Source organism: Bacillus rossius, chromosome 5 (genome assembly GCF_032445375.1).
Source record: "Bacillus rossius redtenbacheri isolate Brsri chromosome 5, Brsri_v3, whole genome shotgun sequence".
In the NCBI taxonomy this organism is placed as follows: Eukaryota; Metazoa; Arthropoda; class Insecta; order Phasmatodea; family Bacillidae; genus Bacillus; species Bacillus rossius.
Genome location: NC_086333.1, coordinates 70,745,448 through 70,767,209, shown reverse-complemented (window position 1 = coordinate 70,767,209; position 21,762 = coordinate 70,745,448). Strand labels below are relative to the sequence as shown.

At 39.9% G+C, this 21,762-nt stretch overlaps 1 protein-coding gene across 1 annotated transcript in view; it reads right to left on the bottom strand.

Annotated features, from left to right (window-relative positions):
* Positions 1 to 21,762, bottom strand: part of LOC134531985 (adenylyl cyclase 78C) — a 504,301-nt gene that overhangs the window by 216,338 nt on the left and 266,201 nt on the right. The window lies entirely within an intron of this gene.

Below are 21,762 nucleotides of genomic sequence, written 5' to 3'. Positions count from 1 at the left end.
CTTTCACAGCCATTTTGTCTGAAACAACTTGGTTTCTGGGTTGTAGCCGCGTCCTAGGAGAATAATTCACCGACGTTTCGGTCGACATTGCAGTCGCCGTCATCAGGGAGCAGTTACCTACAGTAGGTAACTGATGCTCCTTGATTATGGCGACTGCAATGTCGACCGAAACGTCGGTGAATTATTCGCCAAGGACACGGCTACAACCCAGAAGCCAAAACTACTTGTTGCTTCAAAGTTGAGGTTGTGTTCCATGTTCGCTTCGTCCTACTCCCGCAAGATCTACGGTGGTCTAGGCCGAGTCAACAGTTCATCCCACGATCTTTAACGGAACTGAAGAAATTTTAAAACATCTACTACATGCACCGTAATTTCTTTTTTGTAATGGGAACATAAATATTCATGTAAAAATACAGATACCAGCGACCTTCCAAAAAGAATTATTATTTTCGTATTGGGTTTGCCAACGGCCCATTTTCTGACTTATTAAAAAAAAGCTCATTGCTTGTTATAAACACATTAAAAAAACGGTATTTCTTATTTATAGGTTAGGGTTAGGTACATAATAATTTTGTTTGCTTTTTGAAGATGCAACTATATGTTGCCTGTATTATATTCCCCCATTCCAGCGTAAATATTCATAATCATGTTTGTAAATTTGTAGATTTCCATGAAAACAACTGTATCACTGCAAAATAGTGTTCGCAGTACAACTTGGTTCGGATTAGTACCCGGACATTTAATGAATGCTTTGTGTTGTCCCGGTACCTACAATAGTTAAAGGTATTTCTAATCCGTTCTCTGAATAACTTTCCAGTATTAACTGTGCACATTTATAAGCATAATAAAACAAAATTAAGTCAAATAATTTAATATTTATATTTACCATGGCTTTAAAATTATTCTTGAATAAACATCAATTAAAATATAAAATTATGCGCCAATTTTCGTAAAAAAAACTTATTTCATATAATTATGCAAAAAGAACCATATTCAAGTTTGTACCAAGTTACGATATATTTATTGTAGTAATACAAACTATTTCTAGGCAACTGATGTATCGATTGGATGACGAGATCATACAGTACATCTCCAATACCTCTCAAGTCTATCATAAGCTAGACAGGTTTAAGGTTTTTACACTTGATATCTTGATAAAGGCACACACAAATTATAGTACGGGTTGACATCCTATTTCATCATGTGTGAAAAAAAGCGACATATTACACTCGCATTTTATATTATAAATTACCGTAGAGGAAAATTAGAAACTATTACGTTTTTATTCTGGATCCGTCTTTTTCAACCCAGTAAATTTACTTAAGGATCCGGAATTTAGCTTCCCTGCTTGAAATACCAGTCCTTCTCAAGTATAGAGCATCGTATTCGAAACTCAAACCTTCCCTAAACCATGAATAAAACACCGCACAAGTCGTATGTATATAGTTGGTTCTTGATTTTCGAGTACTTTTTCAAATACAGCCTATTACTATCCTGTAGCCATAATCTTTGACAAGTTAAAATTCGCACTGGCATGAGTGGTTCCTGACTTGTATCTAAGCTCTGCACACACGTAAACTTATATTAATCATAATTAATATTCCCTTAAAACCAAAACCAAAACCAAAAATGAAAGCTCAATTTTAACACTTAAATTTAAGTAAGACCTGTCAGTACTAGGTGTTCATATCATCATTTTTTCACATGGTTTATAAGTTGTCTCAGATTTCATACTTTGTACAACCTTTGACTAACTGAAAGCCTCCAGCTTGCAGCATTGGGGAGATAATAATTGAATATTAGCCGCGGGTGACTCTAGGATAGCCACTTCGGTCCAATCGCTGCTCACCACACGATGGAAAACTGCGTTCCAGGTCAGAGCCTTGAGCATTCTAGCGAGCGTCGCACGTAACATCACACCCTAGGCTGAGGTAGAGGACTAACCAATGCACCAGGAGCTGAAAGAGGTCATCAGGAAGTGAGGGAGGTTCACCAGGGGCTGAGGGGCGGCACCGCCGGCGACCCCGCCTCCGCCAGCCGGCACACGCGCAGCCTCAGGGGCAGGCTGCTGCCGTACATGAAGCGCCGCACCACGTCGTAGTCGAGCGCGGCGCAGCTCGGCGACAGCCACAAGGCCTGCGGGTCGCCGCCGGCCACCACGCGCTCGCGCACCGCCACGCAGCGCACTCCGTCGTCGGCCGCGAGCCGCAGCTCGTAGCAGAACCCGCGGGCGCGCTCCGGCGGGCCCAGCAGCCCCACGGCCGCCTGGAAGCGGTCCTTGTGCAGGCGGCAGCGGTGCACGAACACCTCGCCGTGCGCGAGCAGCGCGTGCTGGTAGCCCGGGGTGACGGTCAGCTCGTCCAGCAGGAGTGTTCCCTCGGGCGCGCGCACCACCTCCCGGGGGTGGCCGGCGACCAGGTGCTCCGCCAGGGCCGGCGACGGGCCCTTCCACGGGCACCCCAGCGGGCAGTCGTCGGGGTTGAAGTCGCAGCGCGCCTGGTGCGCCAGCACCTCGCCCGCCGGCAGCCGCAGGCCGCAGCCCAGATGGCGGTTGCGGCACGGGTAGCGCAGCCCGCCCACGATGGCCTCGAGCGCGTGGTTGCGCGCCTTCAGGAACGGCTTGCGGCACGTGGGGCAGCAGGAGAGGCGCGGCCGGCACTGCGAGCACACGTCGTGCCCGCTCTCGCACAGCGCGATGGGCGGCAGCATGTACTCCAGGCACACGGGGCACTCGAGCGCCGACAGCAGGCTGTCGCTGACGCGGCCTTCCTCGCCGCCCGCGCCAGACATCCTCCTCGAGTCCGCGGGTGAGGCGGCGACAGTTCTCTCTGCGCTGCCGGCTCTTCAGCCGTGACGTCCAGAACAAACTGCAGTGCTTTGCGAGAACTTGATTCTTCAGAGGGAGCGATATCACCTTCTACGATGACGCGCGAAACAAACGCACTCTTCAAGACGAAGAGTCTTTGACGTCTTGTTGTCACTCTGATCCCAGTCTCTGACTCATGGGGGCCCTCAAAGGAAAAATACACTTCACGTATAGTCTTTACAAGAGACGACACTGGAAGCAGGCGCACTCCTAAGGCGAAAAAGGTCACCACGGAAGAATGCTATCCTTTAAGACTCACTACTGATCCTTCCCACGAACCTGTTCCTCCAGGGTGTTCTCTCTGAGCCCAGTCTCCTTGCTCTCGGGTGAGTTCAGAGCCAAGTCACGTGACGCAGAGTCTTGAAAAGGCGACGATTTCGCCTTCCCCGAACGTACCGCGCGAGAATCTCCGGGAAGCTGGAATCTCCACCAACCGACGAATCAGAAGAGCAGTCCACGGACCCCCGACGTCATCACCGTCAACGCTAGTGACGCGAGAACAGGTTACGTAACAGCTGCCATCACCTGGAAGTGGTCGCTCGCCGAAAGCAAATACCTCTCAGACGCTTCGCCCTTGAGCCTGACGCACACTCGAAGACCTTACAACACACGCCCGTCCTTTTCGAAACCTGTGTGTGAGTGTTTCTTCTTCGTCCGTCGGTGGCCGGTGGAAGGCAGGTAGGCGATAAAAAACACGTTTCTTTACGGAGAGGGGGGGAGAACTCGAGACGATAACGCGCGATAACAATGTCCTCGGAGTCGGGAAATCGGGCGGACAACTTTCAGCCCGAGCGAGTTGCGCGGACTTGCGCCAACACACGCCGCGCCAGCATTTTCTTGACTCTTGGCCTCCTCCGCTCTTACGAAGGCAGCCGCTAGACGAGATAACGCCTCGAGCCTGTCTGATAAGGAGACAGAAACAATACATTATCTTTTAAGATATGCCTCTTTTCTACTTTTCCCAATCGATGGAAACTAAAGAGCGTCTCAGTCGTAGATGGCAGCACAGTGTAAATGGCGCCCACTCTTGCCAGACTGGTACTAACCGGCTTGTTCACATTAAATATCTTATTTTGTATATTAAAATTTTTTATTTCATTTTTTTTTAATTTTTATAGATCATAAAACAGTGTCTACTGACTAAAACTATACTTGAAATAATCTTGATAAATGTTATATCTAAAAAACCAATTATTTTCCCCTGAATAAACCATTTGCAGAAGTCGTTAACTGTTAATAAATAACAAGTTATGCCATTAAATTATATGCTATACTCATGCAGTGCCAAAAACTGTAATATTAAATCATACAAAAATTGTTTAAAAAAATGGTTTAAACAAGATGGCATCTTTGAGTTACATCTTCTTTAAAGTAAGAATTGAATATTATCAGGAGTAGCACTTGTTGCAATACAACAAGAAATTGTATTTCCGATATTCTAATTCCTAATTATCTTTACAAAATACAACGTTTCAGATATTATTTAAAACATTTTCTTTCTATTATTAAGTCTAAAACTTTTGTGTTCTATGAAGAATATCTGGCAACAGATATCACTGAAACAATGACATCACTAATGGCAGAAATAGTGCATTGGAAAGGGAGAGTAAATGCCCATTTAAATGCACACAGCAAACTATGGATGAGACATACTGTAGTAGCTAAACAATTCCACTTCCTGATATTATTTTTTTTTCCGATTTGCACATTAAAAAAAATAGGTTTCGGGATTCCAGTACGAGTAGCCCAGGGCTCGATCCTCAGCGAACATACTGTTACCTACGGAAAATGTGAGGAGAGAAAAATGGGTTCTTAAAGGGTAGCCCAATTAACTAGATTCAGTTTTTCTTATTACTAATGTCTAAGGAATTGCAGTCAAATCTCTGTCCAAAGCAATTGTTAGTATTACACTGATCAGTCTAGCATGAACACTGCTCACAGGAGCTTGGCTCGCCAGTGGCTCGCTCTTCTGTCAGTCTGTCCACACAGCGCAGTCCTCGACCACCGCCCACGCCGCGTCGCTACGTCGTGTCGTCTCCACGTGTCGCCCGTCGCACCCGACTCGGGACTCTTTAACGGGGGTCGCCCTCACTGGTATCGTAGCCAGAGAGAGACTTCCCCGGTCGCCAGGCCTACAGTCGCCGACATCACTCCCCCGGTAGGTCCAAACTCTCTCGCCAAGGACAACTCGCCTCCTTCACCATCACTCTCGCTGATCGCTAGGTGGTCGCCACTGCCTCTGCGCGGCTCCTCCCTCTACCTTCCAACTCTTTGCTCGGAGGTGGGGGTCATTTTATACCCGCGCGGGCCAGGCGTAGAAGAACCTAGAAGCAACGTGCAGGCGTGGAAGCGCCCAGAAGCCGCGCGCAGGCGTGGAAGCAGCCAGACGCTGTTTTTGACCTCACAAGTGTCCCTGAGCCGAGGGGGCAGGCCTCTTCCATTCCAGAAGTCTCGGTGGCGGCGCGTTGTTAAACACCAGGCCATTGCCGGGCGCGCACTCCAGGGCTCCAGCAGGGGGTGCGGGGAGCAGGGGAGTGCCGTGACTGACAGGCCGCTAATGGCCAGGCGACACCTGCCTCTCGCCGGAGGGTGGGAAGGGGTCGTAGCCTCCCCGGACTCCTCGCCCGCCAGCGGCCAGCGAAAAATATACTTTCATTTTTTTTATAGGTATTCTGTGATTAGGCGTGAAAGTAATTTATTTCACCTAGTTATTTCATGAAAAAGGATAATGTTTTTTTTTCTTGGTTCTGGGTTTGAAGACAGACGAAAACTAACTCCGCAAAGTTATACCAGTTTGACTCTGGTATGGCAATTATTCAGTCGGAAATCGAACCTGAGATAGAGAAAAGTTGAATAACGTCTTTGATGTTCATGGCTGTTTACAACAAAGTTCCCGAACAGGCCAAAATCTTCAAAGATTTAAAAATGACAAATGTACTTCGTTTGGTAAGGTAGCATCAAATATATCCCCGCTCGACGGCTAGCAGAAGGTGGGAGTTCGCTACGGTAATGCAATCTAGAGGAGAGTGCGCGAACTACTTCAAGGAATTTAAGGGAAACACCTATCTCAATGATAACACTTATCTCAAGCAGTTTAATAGCCAGGGCGAGGAGACAAAGTGGAGCAAGTGGAAACAGCTAAGGCGGGAAAAGTACAAACTGGAAGCAGGAGTGTGGATGGAGGGAAAGGAGCATTACCTCGGCAGTAAAATTTCCGCTTCTTGCGCGAGGTAAGGCGTACCCTACCGAGAAAATTACTTCCCATTTCTTCAGCTTTGAAATAAAATGTTCTATGTCACTATATTGTAGTCGTTACTGCGTAAACCCAAGAAGGTTTTCCCTCAATGGATCATCCACTCAAATGAGATTAAGTATTGTGCTATCGCAAACTATAATTTCTATCGGAAAAAAATTCCACGTTATAACAAACGAGCACGACCACAAAAAAAAAGTATTGACATGAGTTTGAAAAACGTTTGCCCAATAATTCTAATTTGTCATTCTAGTGGATGTTTCGCAACCATTGATACAATTGTTACGGCAAAAATACTTGCGTTAAAGGCACCATCGCACAAAAGTATAACAGGCTTTCTAATTTTCTCAAGTACTTTTTGAATGGCGATTATTTCTTGTAATGGCAATTAAAGTGTAAAAAAAAATGTATTCCAGGATTTTTTCGCTATCATAAAGTTTCATTTGGCACACAAACACGATGCTCACAAAAATGACTATGTAAGAGTTCATGGCGCCAGATGCGGGTCCGCCATCTGGACGAAATCAAGAAAAAAAATTAGCTCTGCGCATGCGGAGGCCAGCGAAAAAGAGCTCTGTCGTCTCGATTATTACGATCAATCCGACGGTGTTCAGGGACTTCAACAATTAAACTTCAAACGATACGCACATAACACAAAACGCTTTGCTCTGAGTCGACATTTTGCGTAGGTGAGCGCTGCAAGCGAGAAAAAAAAACAAAGTGTAACTTGCACATGGGCTTATCTAAAAAGGGGTTGAGGTACTCTTTAATTGTGACCTTGAACCGAAACTCTACAACGCTTACAGTTGATACTATTACAGTTTATGACTGGGACATTCATTTATGGACGTACTGCACTTTGTAATTTTAAATAACTGGTTCTTATTACAAACTACGATGACTTCCGACTTCCGAGTTTCGTGTTCAATTGTATTCAGAGTAAATAGACACATAGAATGAAGAAAAGTGATACGAGTGTAGTTTTTGAATGTTTGGTTCATTTATCATGATTAGAGACCTGCAAAATTCGCGGATTCATTAACCTCTAGGATAGACTCCACAGTCCTTTAAATACTCGCGGAAATGACACCTGTTCATTGGCTACTGAAGCGTGAGACGTCTCAACTAGGCTGTCCGTAATTCGGCACTTTTTTGGTTTAGTGTTTCCCATTGGCTCACAGTTCCCCGGATAAAATGTGGGCCAATCGCAGAAGCGGTACGAAGGTATAGTTGTTTTGATGCTAGCCTATCGCGAAATGAATTCGCAAATTTTGCATGTCTCTAATCATGATTATTCGTGTGGATTGATTTTCAAAGTAAGTAACCTAAGAACTCGTAAATATACGAAGGTATCCGTAAATTAATTTTAGATCCCTTGATAATTTGTGACCGGGTTTCTCCTTAAATTTACGGCGAAAATATTTAACAGTGCATATATATGTCAATTATAAGAAATATTCTTCATACTGCGAAACCAAGTTCATTCAAAGTTCCGACTAGTCCGCTCAAGGAGTGTAGAAGTAAACAGAGATTTCACTCCCAGTTTTAAAATAATTCTTTTTTTTTTCTTCTTCTCTTAAATCGGTCACTAATGATTCTCACACTACCAAATACACAGAATGAAACAAAAGATTTAGTTTTGCCCCGAATTATATATAGGTTAATAATATAATTCTTCGGGTTTAGGATCTAGGTCTCGTTAATGCATTTATACATTTCGATAAAATATCGTCTAATTTGTATTTTAGTGTCTTTATATTCATGACACAATAATTAAGGATTTTTAGAAGAATTTATTAGAGATGGAAGGTGGTGTTAGTTGGTGGTCTAGAACAATGTTAAGTTAACCTAGTTGTTTCACAATACTTAACCACATTTGGCTCGTAAAATCGCGATAGTAATTTACATACATGCCCATCTAATACAATACAATTTGACTTTCTTTGATGGGTTAGCTACAAACACCACAAATACGCAAAAAGGAATGTACCATTAACTAGTGCCTTCACGAATCAACCTAAAGGTACTTCCAAACACACACATCATCACACAAAATTGTTGGTATTGAAACATAAACGTTTATCGCATTCTCTTAATTCCTTTACATTTCACTCTCTACACATTATTTAATAGTTACGTAAAAAAAAAAAAAAACAAGGACTCCAACGTGACAGTGTAAATTTTGTTCATTCGTACCTATTTTTTTGAAGAAAAAAAAACTTTTGATAAGTGGATTACTCAACTCTAAAATGTTGTACGAGTAAAAATAATTGAATTAAGAAAGTGATATCACAGTTTATTTACAAGTCTCATTAAATAAAAAAAAATATGGTGTGGCTGTGTCATGGACACGGCCGTGTGTTGTATACGTGAATACGTGTACGTAATAGATAATATTTTCTATACAAAATATTAAATTACTATAATTTATGTATGTTATTATCATGTTTGAACATTAAGAAGTCACGTATAGACCAACGTTATACATTTTTATTTTATTTTAACACCATATATATTCACTGTAACTATTTAACACTAATATTTTAAACATGCAATTGATAGATTTTGCCGAGAGCTGACGATTGAAAACCAAACGAACGCTGTAGCTTCTCCGAGTCAAAAGTTATACCAAATGGAAATCTCGAAACGCAGCAAAATGGCGGCGCTTCCCCCTCTCCCGCGCGTGATGCGTCACAGTCCTCATTTAGCGTAAAATTTTTCTTTGGTTCTTTAGCTACCCAGTGGTGTAATTAAATTTTGGATGGAGATGATAGATATGTAGCTGCAAAACCAAATTGTATCCCCCGATTTTGTTATCTTTCGTTTTTTTTTTTTTTTTTGTGAATTGCCCCCCACTATGGAAGCAATTTTAAAGACGTGTTCACGTCAAAATAACTTTTTTTATTATTCAGCTATGAACGTGAGTGGCATTCTGATGTTGGTACGGGTGGAATCGTTAGTATACAGTAAGCGCTAGTAGGCCCTGTCTAGTGACAGCGCCCTGGGTCCGCTCCCAGCTTGGGGCCTCCCCCGGCGACCAGCCAACCAGGGAGCTCGTGCCAGAGTTGCCGGAGTCGTCGGCCGTAAACAACGCGCAGTTGTTCGGAGCTAATGCCGAGCCGGGATTTACGACCCCGGCTCGAAGCTCGGGGCCCGTTCGAGCCCGCGATGGTGCTCGCTGCCGGAGCCGAGGGGTAACGGTTCGGCCCATAAACTCCGAGGCGATCACTTCACGTCGCTTCAAAATGTCTTCCGCGCCTCAAGAATCGTCGACGAGAACTAATGCCCGGTTCCCGGGGGGTTGTTGGTCTTAAGACTCGAGGGTATTACACTTTAACGACGTTTGTTGCTCAGACGAAGAACGCCCAATACACTGTTACAAACTAAAGTTAAAAAAAAAAAAAAATTGGTTGTCTGTAAAGTCGGTTTACGGACGATAGTTTAACGTGACAACGTCATAACAAAACATTGATGAAATTATTGCATACTCTTATGAATAAAATTAAATCATTTTTATTGAATTATCACTATTTTGTATGGATACAAAGAAGGATTGAAATGAAATCTACAATTTAATTGATAAATTTACTTTTATTTGCACTCATTAATTCAAACATGTTTATTAATTTAAAGAAGCGATTATTTTAACTATAACTTTTATACTCATGTTTGCTATTTAACTTCTTCCAATCTGTGTTATTCTGTTAAGGATAGGACGATGATAGGAAAAGTAGGAAACGAATGGGAGTGTTTCAAGTTGAATGTGCCTCGAAAAAGTCAAATCGATGGTTGTTCCAATCGAGTGGAAGAGAGATAGATGCGGCGCAAGCGTACAATGAGCGTAATGGGACACAGCGTAACGGGACAATGTGCGGTACGGGACACTTTTTCGTACGTGCAGCCGGCGTTCATCGATTTATTAGACGTCACGTCAAAATGACATCGAAAAGCGTTCCTTAAAATAAACTAAGGTTTCTTCGTAGTTTCTAATAACGGAATCTTCGTAGAAGTTACGCTATACTATGTATATTCCTTCTTTTGACGACTCTTGCTACTTAATTTTCAAATTAAGTCTCATTTAGTATCTGTTGTTTTACAAATTTATTCGAAAATCTACGAATTCCCCTAGAAACGTTATAAGTATATAATTTGCAAATACTTGAAAAAAATACTAAAACCCGGCTTCGAACTTTGATTTCGACAAAAAAATTTTTGTTTAATTAAAATACTTCCCATCTTGTTAAAATTCACTAAGCTTTGTGAAACTTGGTTCGCACCAAACCGTAACGTACGACAGTTAAGTGGTTACACATTTCCGTTCCGTTCACGATACGTATTACTCTTGTCAAATGGCGCACACCGATAGCTAAGATGTTACGCACCAGAAATCAATGTCGGGGTCGGCAACACCGCGCCTGTGACGTATGAGGGTGGAGTGATGCCTCGTTTGGGATAGGGGAAGGGGGGCGGAAGTGGCGAACCGGAAGCTGCGTGTCGGCGTGCCGGAAGTATTGGCGTCTGGAGTCTTCTACCCCCTTGACCCCACAAACCACCCCTCGGAGAGCCGGGGGTCCAATGGAGTGGCAGGTGGCGCGATAACAAGCATCATTACCGTCGGAGTGGTTGGGGGGGGGGGGGGGGGGGGTGAGAGAAATATGGGGGTAGCTCGTGCGACTGCGACCCCTGCCGGGGAGGTTAACAACGGGACCGATGCTCCCTGCGACCGTTCTTCCCGGTCTACTTCCTGGCTGCCGATCAGAAGGACGAAGATGGAAATCGAGGAGGCGACTGAATCATTAAAAATCATAGCCTTCAGCCGGATGCACTGAAGGTAATATGTTAGGGAGATGGTACGGTGGCGAATCCAGAAAAAAAAGGGGGGGCCTAAAGCAGAAGAGGGTATGGGGTAGGCGGTAGGCATACCTTAAGATTCAAGGTTTCTCGATGCTTGTACTAAAGCTTGACTCACAATTATCAGGATTGTGAATGCGCACATCATTGCATTAGACACACACACACAAACACAAATTCTTTGTAAATTAGTGGTAACACTCAGTTTTCCGACACGTTTCTATTGACATAAGTTTGTAAATACGGGGCAAGGCTACAGAATTTAATTTCAAAATGTCCAAAATTTCAACCCCGTTACCTCACCATCACCCTCTTATTAAAGTTATTGTAATAAGAAAATACTTTGCAAATGTTGATTCCGTGTCATTGTTTTATTTTAGTTATTGTCATAGTTGTGAAATTACTTATTATTCGCAAGCCCGGGTGAAATTCGACAGCAATAACAGATCCACGCATAGAAATGATTAGTCATAATGGTAATAATAATTTGTTAGTACTTTTGATGGAAACTTTTTTTTATGTTCAGAGAACTGAATATTCGGAAAGCTTGCGTGTGTAATACATACCTTAAACAATTTGCATATGAGAAAACTCTAGTTAAATTAAACAAAGAGCCTAACTTTGCTGAAATGTGACATTTAATTGGCATAACTAATTGAACGCAGTGAGCTTTTTAACAGAATTTGTCAAAGAACATTCCCTGAAACATTCGCAAGTGACGAAATTCTTTGGCTGTTCCTGTAGCCATATTTTTCTGCGAAGCTTTTTTCGGTGGTTGGATTACTCAGCCGGACGGGAAATTACTTGTAGGCCAAGTTATGTTGGCATCTCGGCAGCGAGTGCTGAGTTTAAAATACGTTAGCAGATATTCAAGCACGAAGATAAGATGCTCCGCATTTTGCAAGGGGTCATCATGTAAATTTACTCGTAAAGAAATTCAGAGTAATTTAGGGGGAACAACTGCGTGTGAGGGAAATTAATGTTTGGGTTATTGCGAGGTTGCCTGCCTGCGGTGCGAGATGTGTGCGTTCGACTCGTCAGCTCGGAGTTCGCCGACCAGCGGGCTGGATACGAACACTCGCGTAGACTTGCGATGTTCTACACGCTCTGTCGAGACACGCACCTACTGCATTCCGTGACTACCAACCACCACGAGGCGTGTTCTTCCTCGTGATCCGCGACACTTGAGAGCCACGGTGCGAATCACTGACGTCAAAGGACCAGCAACCACTGGATAGTTAAATGCAGAGCTTCAGGAAAAACAACGCGATTTCAAAACTACTCAAGATATCTGAGTGAGGGCAGCTTACGAAAAGCATTCAAGAGTTCCCTGAGGGCCGAAAAGTACTTTTGATTTCGGATTAACTTTTTAAACCGTATTTTTAGACGAGTTAAAATGGCTAAAACGCATGTTTTCAGAGTAACTTTTAGGCGTCAAACAACCAGTACAGATTCTTGAAAGCACTTAAAGGACTTGCATTACACCTTTATCTTCATTTCTCCGCCATAAAATGTTACGGCTACCGCACAAATTTCAAAGTTATCTTGTGACAACGAGAAGACTGCGCGCCAGTTCACACCCTTGCGCTTAGAGGCTATACCGCGCTAGAAGCACCACCAAGCGTCGCACTTATCATCCCGCCTCACACACATTCACCCTTGACGAGGCGGGCCCTTTAACATGTACATCAAATAACTATTGTGTCAGTGAAATATGAAAACTTTGTTTCACTGATAAATTAAATGTACCTATATATTTTAGAATTAATTTTTATCTCGGGCAATTAAACTATCGGTTGATTTTGTTTGATAGTAATTTTAATTTAAATATGGAGTAAAATTAATTTGTGTCGTCAATGTTGCAATTCCTGTGTCCTGCCATAAAAACATTAAACCATATATAAATAATCCGCCAAAAACGTTACTTACCAAAAACATTGTATTTTGTTACGCTCCTCATCAATCCCAGTTATTATAGGCCTATAAATAAAATCGTGCTAATAAAATTTCACATTATTTAACAATTAACTATAGTTAAACTACATCGCTAACCTCTCAATCGTTTCACAGTACCACGCGTGGTATATAACGTATTGCTGGTATTATAAAAAAAAAATCCCCGAAATGTATATGTTCATACTCAAACATTACGGTGGTTACCGTCAGAAAGTCATCAATGGTCGGGGATTAACGACATGTTGTGTTCGTAATCACGCAGCTTTATCCTGTGTGAACACACACGATATTCGATGTTTACCGTGTTTTGTGTCGCAGCAGAGGCGTGTTTAGCCAGTCAGCATTTACAGGAATCTCGCTGGCTTCAGTGTCCGCCCTACACTTATCCAAACCTGGGCCACTTAGGCTACTTCTGCGGTAAGTCAAAATTTTGGATACGGGCCTTAATGGGGGGACTGGGGCTATGGTAAAGCCACCCCTTCCCTCAGCGAATAGTGGGGTTAAAAGGCCTCCCCCCGGAAAATTGGAAACAAAATAGCATCTTTAAACCCAACTTGGAACTTACATTTCGGCAATGTTTTTGCTCAACAATGTTTTTTATATTCTTGCTTGATAAATAAATAATGGGTTAAGTTTTATAATAATAACGGTCAAAACAGGTCAAATCGCGTCATTGTATGAGGCAATGGAGTCTTTCAAAGATTTTCTAATAAAAAATCACGGCAACTGAATTTAAATCGGAATGTATCCACTAACATACGAATTACATAATAATAACAATTTAGTACTTCATTTTACCACTAATATCAATAATTATTCAAATAAAACTAGACAAAAAAGGAAAACAAAAATTGAAAATTGCTAGTGCGGGGCCCTTTTAGGCACGGGGCTCTGCTAGGCGCTGTCCATGCTAGGCGCGGTCCATGCTAGGCGCGGGTCCTTTATAGGCATGTGGCTCTGCTAGGCGTGGGGCACTGCTAGGCGCGGGGCCCTACTAGGCCAGGGGCCCTTTTAGGCGCGGGGTCCTGCTAGGCGTGGGACATTATCTATAATCAGTATAGAGTTAGGCTGGAAAATAAATTATAACGGAAGGAAGGAAAGCAGGAAATTATAAAGGTAGGAAATAAAAATTAATTCGTCCAATTATTCTAAAAATATGCAAAAAATGAAGTTTGAAAGGAGAAAGAAATGTTTTGAAATCAAATAAAGCTTCGTGTTAAAAAGATAACCACAAGTTTGGGAAAAAAAGGCGACAGCAAACATAGGATTAATTAAAAATACCCGGTAGCGACACCCCGCTGAGCTCTGCCCGCCACGACCTCTCCCAATTGTAATTCCATTTTCCCTCGCAGTCGTTTAGAAAATCCATCGGTATTATTTTTAATTCCGCGCAGCTGATGCTCGCAGCTATGAGCAGCTATGAGCGCTTGAAATCCGGGTCGAGTTTCACACGATTTCAAAGCTGTTTTCCACTCTACAAACAATTGTTTGGACTGGTATTTCGCTTTGTGGGTGAACATGACTACCGTTATTTATTTATTTTATTTTTGGTCCACATCAAGCATAAATGTAGTGCTCTGTGCCACATTAAACTTTTTGGTCAACATATAACATGACTAACGATGAATATGTAAAAAAAAGTCACACAAGAAAAAAAAGGAGGACTTGTCTTGTTAGCGAGAATTGAAATAACACCCGCATCAAAAAGCTATATATAATGCATAAAATTATCAGTAAATTAATTAAAATTTCACGTATGTGTTGAGCCATACTGCAGCAAGTGAAAACAGAATATAAAAATACTAATTTATATATTAATTATTTTCATGAAAAAAAAATACTAACGGGAAGTAATTTTGAAAATAACAGGAGGCTTGGTAAAATTAGCGTAAAAATAGTTACTTAATGTTAGAAGTGTCTTTCAATCTACAACAACTCGTAAGAATTTATTTTCTATCAGTAGTTTACCGTGTTTAAAGCCGTACGTACTTTTCCAAAAGAGGATATAAAACACATTACTTTACTTTTCTCGCTATTGTAAGATTTAATTAATTGAATGTTCTTGTGTAAAAAATTATAAATTTTAATATTAAATTTACGAAGAATGTTGCTTTGAAAATACATAGGTATCTTCGCGAGTTTAAGGATAGCTTCGTAAATTTTAGCAAGCTCAGTTTTACTTTATTTGAACATGTTGCTTTTTCCATCATTACTATTACAAAGGGCGTTTTTTTCTTCGTAAATTTATTCCGAAAGCTCTCTTGCATTTAATGTTTCGTTTTTGAATTTTCCGAACAGATATTGGCAAAATGAGATCACGGAAGTGTTCACAATCATGATAATTTATGGGTCTTATTAAGGCTTGAATCTAGTTTATGATAAATTCTGGCAAAAAAGCAATTTGTCTGCCAACGATGATGGAAAGAAAGCTATGGAAAGAAATCCACTTGGTTAAAAGTAAAGATAAGGAAATTACATAAACAACTCGGCTTGCGACAGATGCATCGGCGATGCATGCGTGATTGCAGTGTTCGGAAACAGCATGCATGAGTGATCCTGACGGGTAGGGTCCGGAAAAATTCGCGGGTTCAATGACCTGTAGGATGAACTCCATAGTTCTACGTACACTCGGTCAAATACCGCCGCCCACTCATTGGCTGCTGTCTTGTGAGACGTTCCAGCGTAGCAGCCTGTGATTCGATAAAGCTTTGGTTGGGTGTTTCTCATTGGCCCAGAGTCATCCAGGTGAGTTGTGAACCAATAGCAGAGGGAGCACTGAGGTATAATGATTTGCATTTTAGCCTATCGCGAAATGAATTCGCGAATTTTCCCGGTCTCTAGTGATGGGGTGTGTCTATGGGGGGTGTTCGTGGACTCCTGGAGGCGCGGCGAGAGATGTCGAAGTCAGCCGCCAGCCGCCGCCCTAATCACCAGGTGCAGTTGGCCTCTTCTGCCCCTCCTAATCCAGTTAGATTTTTCAACATGTTTGTGTACCACGGGTAACAAGAACCGAGTGGTATAAATAACGGAAAACTTTTGTTATTAAAGCCCATTCTGGTGGCAACTGCGTGGTGTGGTTTTAAATTCCTTCAAATTTTTTAATTTAATTACTAGCTGCAGTAGCCGGCGTTTCCCAGGCTAAACACATGGAGCTTTATTGTCTGCGAGTTAAAGCAAACTGGATGGCGCTATATGACAGTGTGTTGGACATAGAGAAATGACACACAATTACTGTTTGTTTATGATCTATGATTTTTTGTTTAACCATGGCGATCGGTTATTTATTATTTATTATTAATTATAAATTATTAAGACCATTAATCGAAATAAAAACTATCATATCTTTCAAGTTGGAAAAAATTACACATAAATGTCAATTTTCATCGAAATCGGTTACTTGGTGAAGAATTCACTGGAAAAAAACATCAGGACACTGGATTTATATATATTAAGATATTTAACCTTTTAAATTCACAATTATGATAGTTTAAACAAGCCCAAGTATTATATATTGTTTTCTGAAATAAATAAAAACCATACTACCTACCACACATCAGCCAGTAACATTGAATTTAAACATAAAGTTACAGTTTTATAATATATTTTATTCTCCATATCCATAATGCATAAAAACGTTGAAGATGGAAATTTGTCAGCTAAATATGCAAACAGTTATATATATATATAATATATATTTATTTCATTTATTGATGGTTCAGCCACTCAAAACGTTGGCAACCGTGTGGAACGTAAATATAAAATAATAACTGGAACAAGACATACCTCCTTAACGATGGCTAATTGTACGATAAAATATTTCTTATGGCCTGAAACGGTTGCCTAAGATTGTCATCCCTATGTTTCCACAATACCGGCCATTCTTCTTTATTTTAATTAATTATACAATATGTAACTTCCTCTCGCAGTGCAGAACTAGAATAACGTATCATGGCTAGACACTTCTGAATGCAAAAAGTTATAACATTTTCACTTGCCCACATGACGTTATCAGATATTTAGAATATTACGAAGAAATTTTTACAGGTTTAACTTTGGCCCATGGCATTGTGCAGGTGTTGAAACAGGGAATTAATAACGAGTGATCACATAACGAACCTTATACAGTCAGCAGAAAAATGTATAGTGATTAAAAGGTGAAAATATTTAACATTATTCAAGTTTTGGTTACTTCTGATTTCAGAAATCAAGAGTAATATGATAACGATCTGACAACAAGTGATCGTTACATTGCGTATGAGACAGCCACCAAAATTATTCAAATTTTTGAGGAAAATATTTGTTGCAAAATTGCTCAAGACTTAAAAGTTGTGTCTGACTACGGACAGTATTTGGGACCAGGTTCTTTCACGATCGTCAAAGTTATTCACAAATTGTGGAAAACAGCATTCAAAGTAGCACACGTTTTGCAAGCACACGCCTGTCTTAATTGTCTCGCAATATCAGGCGGTGCAGCTGTAAACATATACGAAAGTGGCACATTTATCAAACGTAACAAGTAAATTTTTTTAGAAGTTTGTTAATATGTCCAGCTCCAAGTGCTTCACAAAAAAAAACTCTTGCAATCTTTTAACGACGTGAATTTTCAAAAGTTTACAAGTTTTTCTCTTGCAGCCTACTTAAAAAAAAAAAAAAAACCGGTCTAGTGTAAATTGTAGCTCGCAAAACTTGCAGATTAGACTTCCTTAGAACTCAGTTTCTACCTAGCTCAAAATGCCGGTAAGTTACAATTGCAAATTTCCTGATCATTCATATTTAATACAGCAAAAAAAAAATAATTTATAAGTGCTTAGCGTACATGATCGTCAGACTAATAAACCTTCCTACAAAATAAATTTTCTCAGAAATTTAAGCCTTCTGTCAGTTAGCAACAACAAAATGGGAAAATATTATGACGAACGTGTGAAACGCTCTGGTGGTTGACAAACAAAAGGAATTGTGGACGGACGAATAACGGACGGAACATTGAGAGTCCGCATTTATTTAATTTGTAGGCCGTTTCCCAATAAAGTCTCAGCATTAAGTCATTTAATATGTACATATTTTTTGAAATGAGATGGTTAGGGTCATCGTTTGAGTCACACAAGGACGTACTGAGGAGGGAAACATTTTTGCTACGAAAGTTTCATTGTACTTACAGGCGGTAAATACTTCAGTTAGGTACACCAGCAAAAGTCGTCTTAGGTACCGTGACACGCTACAACACCGCATTCAGAATCCGCACCGCAATGCCATATCACAGGAATGATGAAGAATTTCAATGACGTTTAAAGCGAACAGGTGTTTCCTAATTGAATGCGACTCCTGCATATGACCGAGCGCAGATGCTGTGTGTGTGAGATGACTTTGCGTATTCAACATGCATCAATCATTCTAACAAATACGGGCAGGAGAAGGAAAGGTACACAATAGCCTTCTGCTAACAATAGCTCGTTAAAGATTCCAGATAGGCCTACTCGTTTATCAAAGTTAATTAACTAGGAGCTAACAAAATTCAGTTAAAACAAAACTCGATTAATCATTATTAAAAATACAGTGCAACACGATGTTGGTTAAAAAAATGTTATGATAGAAATAAAATACAAAGATTAGAAATTTATTTTACTCATAAATTGTAAATAACTAAAATAAACTATAATTAATATACCAGATGATATTTTGTGCTTTCTGTGAATATTGCAAAAAAAAATATTTTGTTGCATACTGTTACATGAAAAATTTTCATTTAAAATAAAACCTTTGGTTTATATATCACAATTTTTCGCAGAAAAAATAAAGCATTTAACTCCTACAATCAATAGATTCATAAGCCATTAGTTTTAAGGGAACTATCATAATATTATAAATGCATACATCTTTGACAATTATATAGGAACGTAGTTACAGAAATCTTGTAAATATTTCGCCAAAATTCCCGTCTTAAGCAGTAAACTGAATGTTTGGTCTATGTGTCAACACATTACCTTAACATGAAACTTTCTTCAGATCTTTTCGTTCTCAGGATACGGAATGGCTTTGCTGTAAAAAGTTTTTTGCTCATGTACACAGGAGGAAATAATTCATGTATGTTCTTACGATCTCTTGTTAGCAAAATATGACTATAACAAATAAAAGTTTAAGTTTTGTGTGACATAATGTAGTTGGTACACTTGTAACTCTTGTAACTGTAACATGATTTGGCACGTATAAAACTAACAAAAATTGGAAATATAACCTCTTTTAATTAATTTAACGGTAACAGCATTGTATGATAGAAGCACAAGATTGTTAAATTTTTATTTATTTGCAGTATTCATTTCATTTTAGCTAATTGGAGGAAGAACTGAACCGTAACTACTTTCAAGGAGAATTATTAGTAAACTTGCAAGTGTAACTAACCTGCATTTTGAGCTAAGTAGAAACTGAGTAGGTACTAAAAAAAAGTGCCAGCTTGTAGACTCAAAATCGTTCCATGGCATATTTTGGTGTTTTTTTTGGTACATTTAGAAGAAAGACTAGATATCACATATTGCAATCTTAACCATAGTACGACTTCCGAAAAATGTCTACACATAGCCAATTTTTTTTTTAAATTCTTGTTAAAGTCGTGAGTAGATCCAGTGAACGTGTCGAGGGCTTCTCGGTTGCTGTGGCTGCTAAGGCGTCACGCTCCTGGAACTGTTAGACGTGGGACTCAGTTTCCATCTGAATCGCTGACATGACTCAGTCTGTCATGCACCGAGTCGTTGTTCGACAGTAGTTCGGAGCTCACCGTTATCGCGTCGGTGCCGTCCTATATCGAGGTTAATCGATACCCATCATCTGGGCGTTTCATTTCCTCTAATCATTACGGTAAGAAGAAAAAAAAATATCTGGTGCAACGTAGCATTTTATGACTCAACGTTGCGAACTAGAAAGGTTTCCATTTCTTTTCTGCGTGTTTACAATTTTTTTTTTGTAAAATTTGGGTGTTGAGAGCTAAATACAGTAAACTTGACAAGCTTGACTTTCGGAAACGTCCTAAGCCATTGCCTAAGCATTGTTCAAGTTATTACATTTTATAAATAATTTTTAAATAGGCTTACTGATGGCGTTATGGCTAAAATTATTAAAAATTCAAAGTAGTGGGACTGTCTTTGTCTAAGCGCGAGACCATAAGCTACTACTGCTACATCACTTCCTTTATTTTAATTCGATTCTCATGTACACGAAAACTTGAGTTCAAGGACGATACAACTCAATTAGTGAAATCATTTTCAGTCACGAAGCCATACGTACAATTAAACTGGATAAAAACCAACAAGTGACGTAAATAAGAAAATGAGTCTCTTTTTGACAAATGTTTAATTTTCCCGCTGGAAGACATTTTTTTTCTTCAAAATTACGGCACGTATATTGTCCATTAAAAAAGGGTGCGTATACTTGTGTATGTGCGCGATAATTCTTTGGCATGATGAAATAAAGCATATATTTAACTCTAAAAGGAAGAGATAGCGCATCGTTCGTCGAATTTAAAAGAACCAACCAAATTTGTAAATATCTACACCACGTTTGCTTACTACAAATTTTCTCGGCTTATAAATTATAATTAAACCTAAATAAAACAAAAATCCATAAAACTATGTTTTCTGGTTTCAGTTAAAAAAAAGTAAGTACTAGTAGTTTTAACTACTTTTTCAATATTAAATATATATATATATCAGCCAGCGTAAGTTAAAACGAAACAATGACAATTTTTGTATCGTGGTTCCCACCAAGTCAAGGGTGTTTTTTTTTTTTTGTTAGGCAGGATGATAAATGCTAGTGTTTCTAGCATGGTATCGCCTCTAAGCGCAAAGTTCTGGACTAACACGCATTCTACCAGTCGTAGGGCAACTTAAGATTTGAGTTGTAACCATATATGGAGTATAAATGAAGGTAAACTTGAATGAAAGACCTTTGATTGCTTTTAAGAATCTGTAATGGGTAATAAAGCCTAAAAGATATTCTAAAAGAAAAGTGTTTTAGCCATTTTCATTCGTATGAAAAAAACTGTTTAAAATCGGAATACGGAAACAGAACTACTCACATGCCATCAGCGTATTCTTAAATGCTTTTCATAAACAGACCCGAATTTGCTATCTTGAGTCGTTTTCAAATTCTGTGGTTAATTCCGAAGCTCTGCAAACCGTATGAGTGTCCGGATAGGCGGGACCCTTAAGGTTGCGTACTAAAATTTCACCCTCGACACACCTTAAGTATATAATTCAATTTCAAAATGTTATTTGCATATAAATATACAGGATGAGTATGAAATATACCTACAAATTTAAACTGCAGTTTAATCCCGACAAAAGTTTAAAACATCTATACTACTTATGGTCTAAAGTGTTTCACAAAGCTGGTAATTAGTCTTTGAGATTGAAGCTGAACATTTTTATTGCAAATAATATTAAAGGATTTAAGATATAAACTAAGTGTCTTAATTATGTTTTATGGAAATATGAGCTTTAACCACCGAGAATTTTTAGTTGTAGCAAAATTATTTCTTTAAAATAATTTTTGAGTAACAGCTTTATTTTCCCTTAATTTTTGGTACCTGTTACTACCCCGAATTATTAAAAAAATATATTTTCCAACCACAAAATTCGTGGTTGTTGTAAAACTTTATTGAATTAAACATAATCCAGAAGCTGTGTGTCCCTTCTAAAATACTTTCTCCCTCATCAATGTAAATAAAATTTAAAAGTTCGTTCGCTTAAAATCTTAAATCTCAGAAAGTTCTTCACCGATTGTTTTGAAATGTTGACATAAACTTGCATTCGAATACGCACGTGTTTTAATATACCTACGTCACACC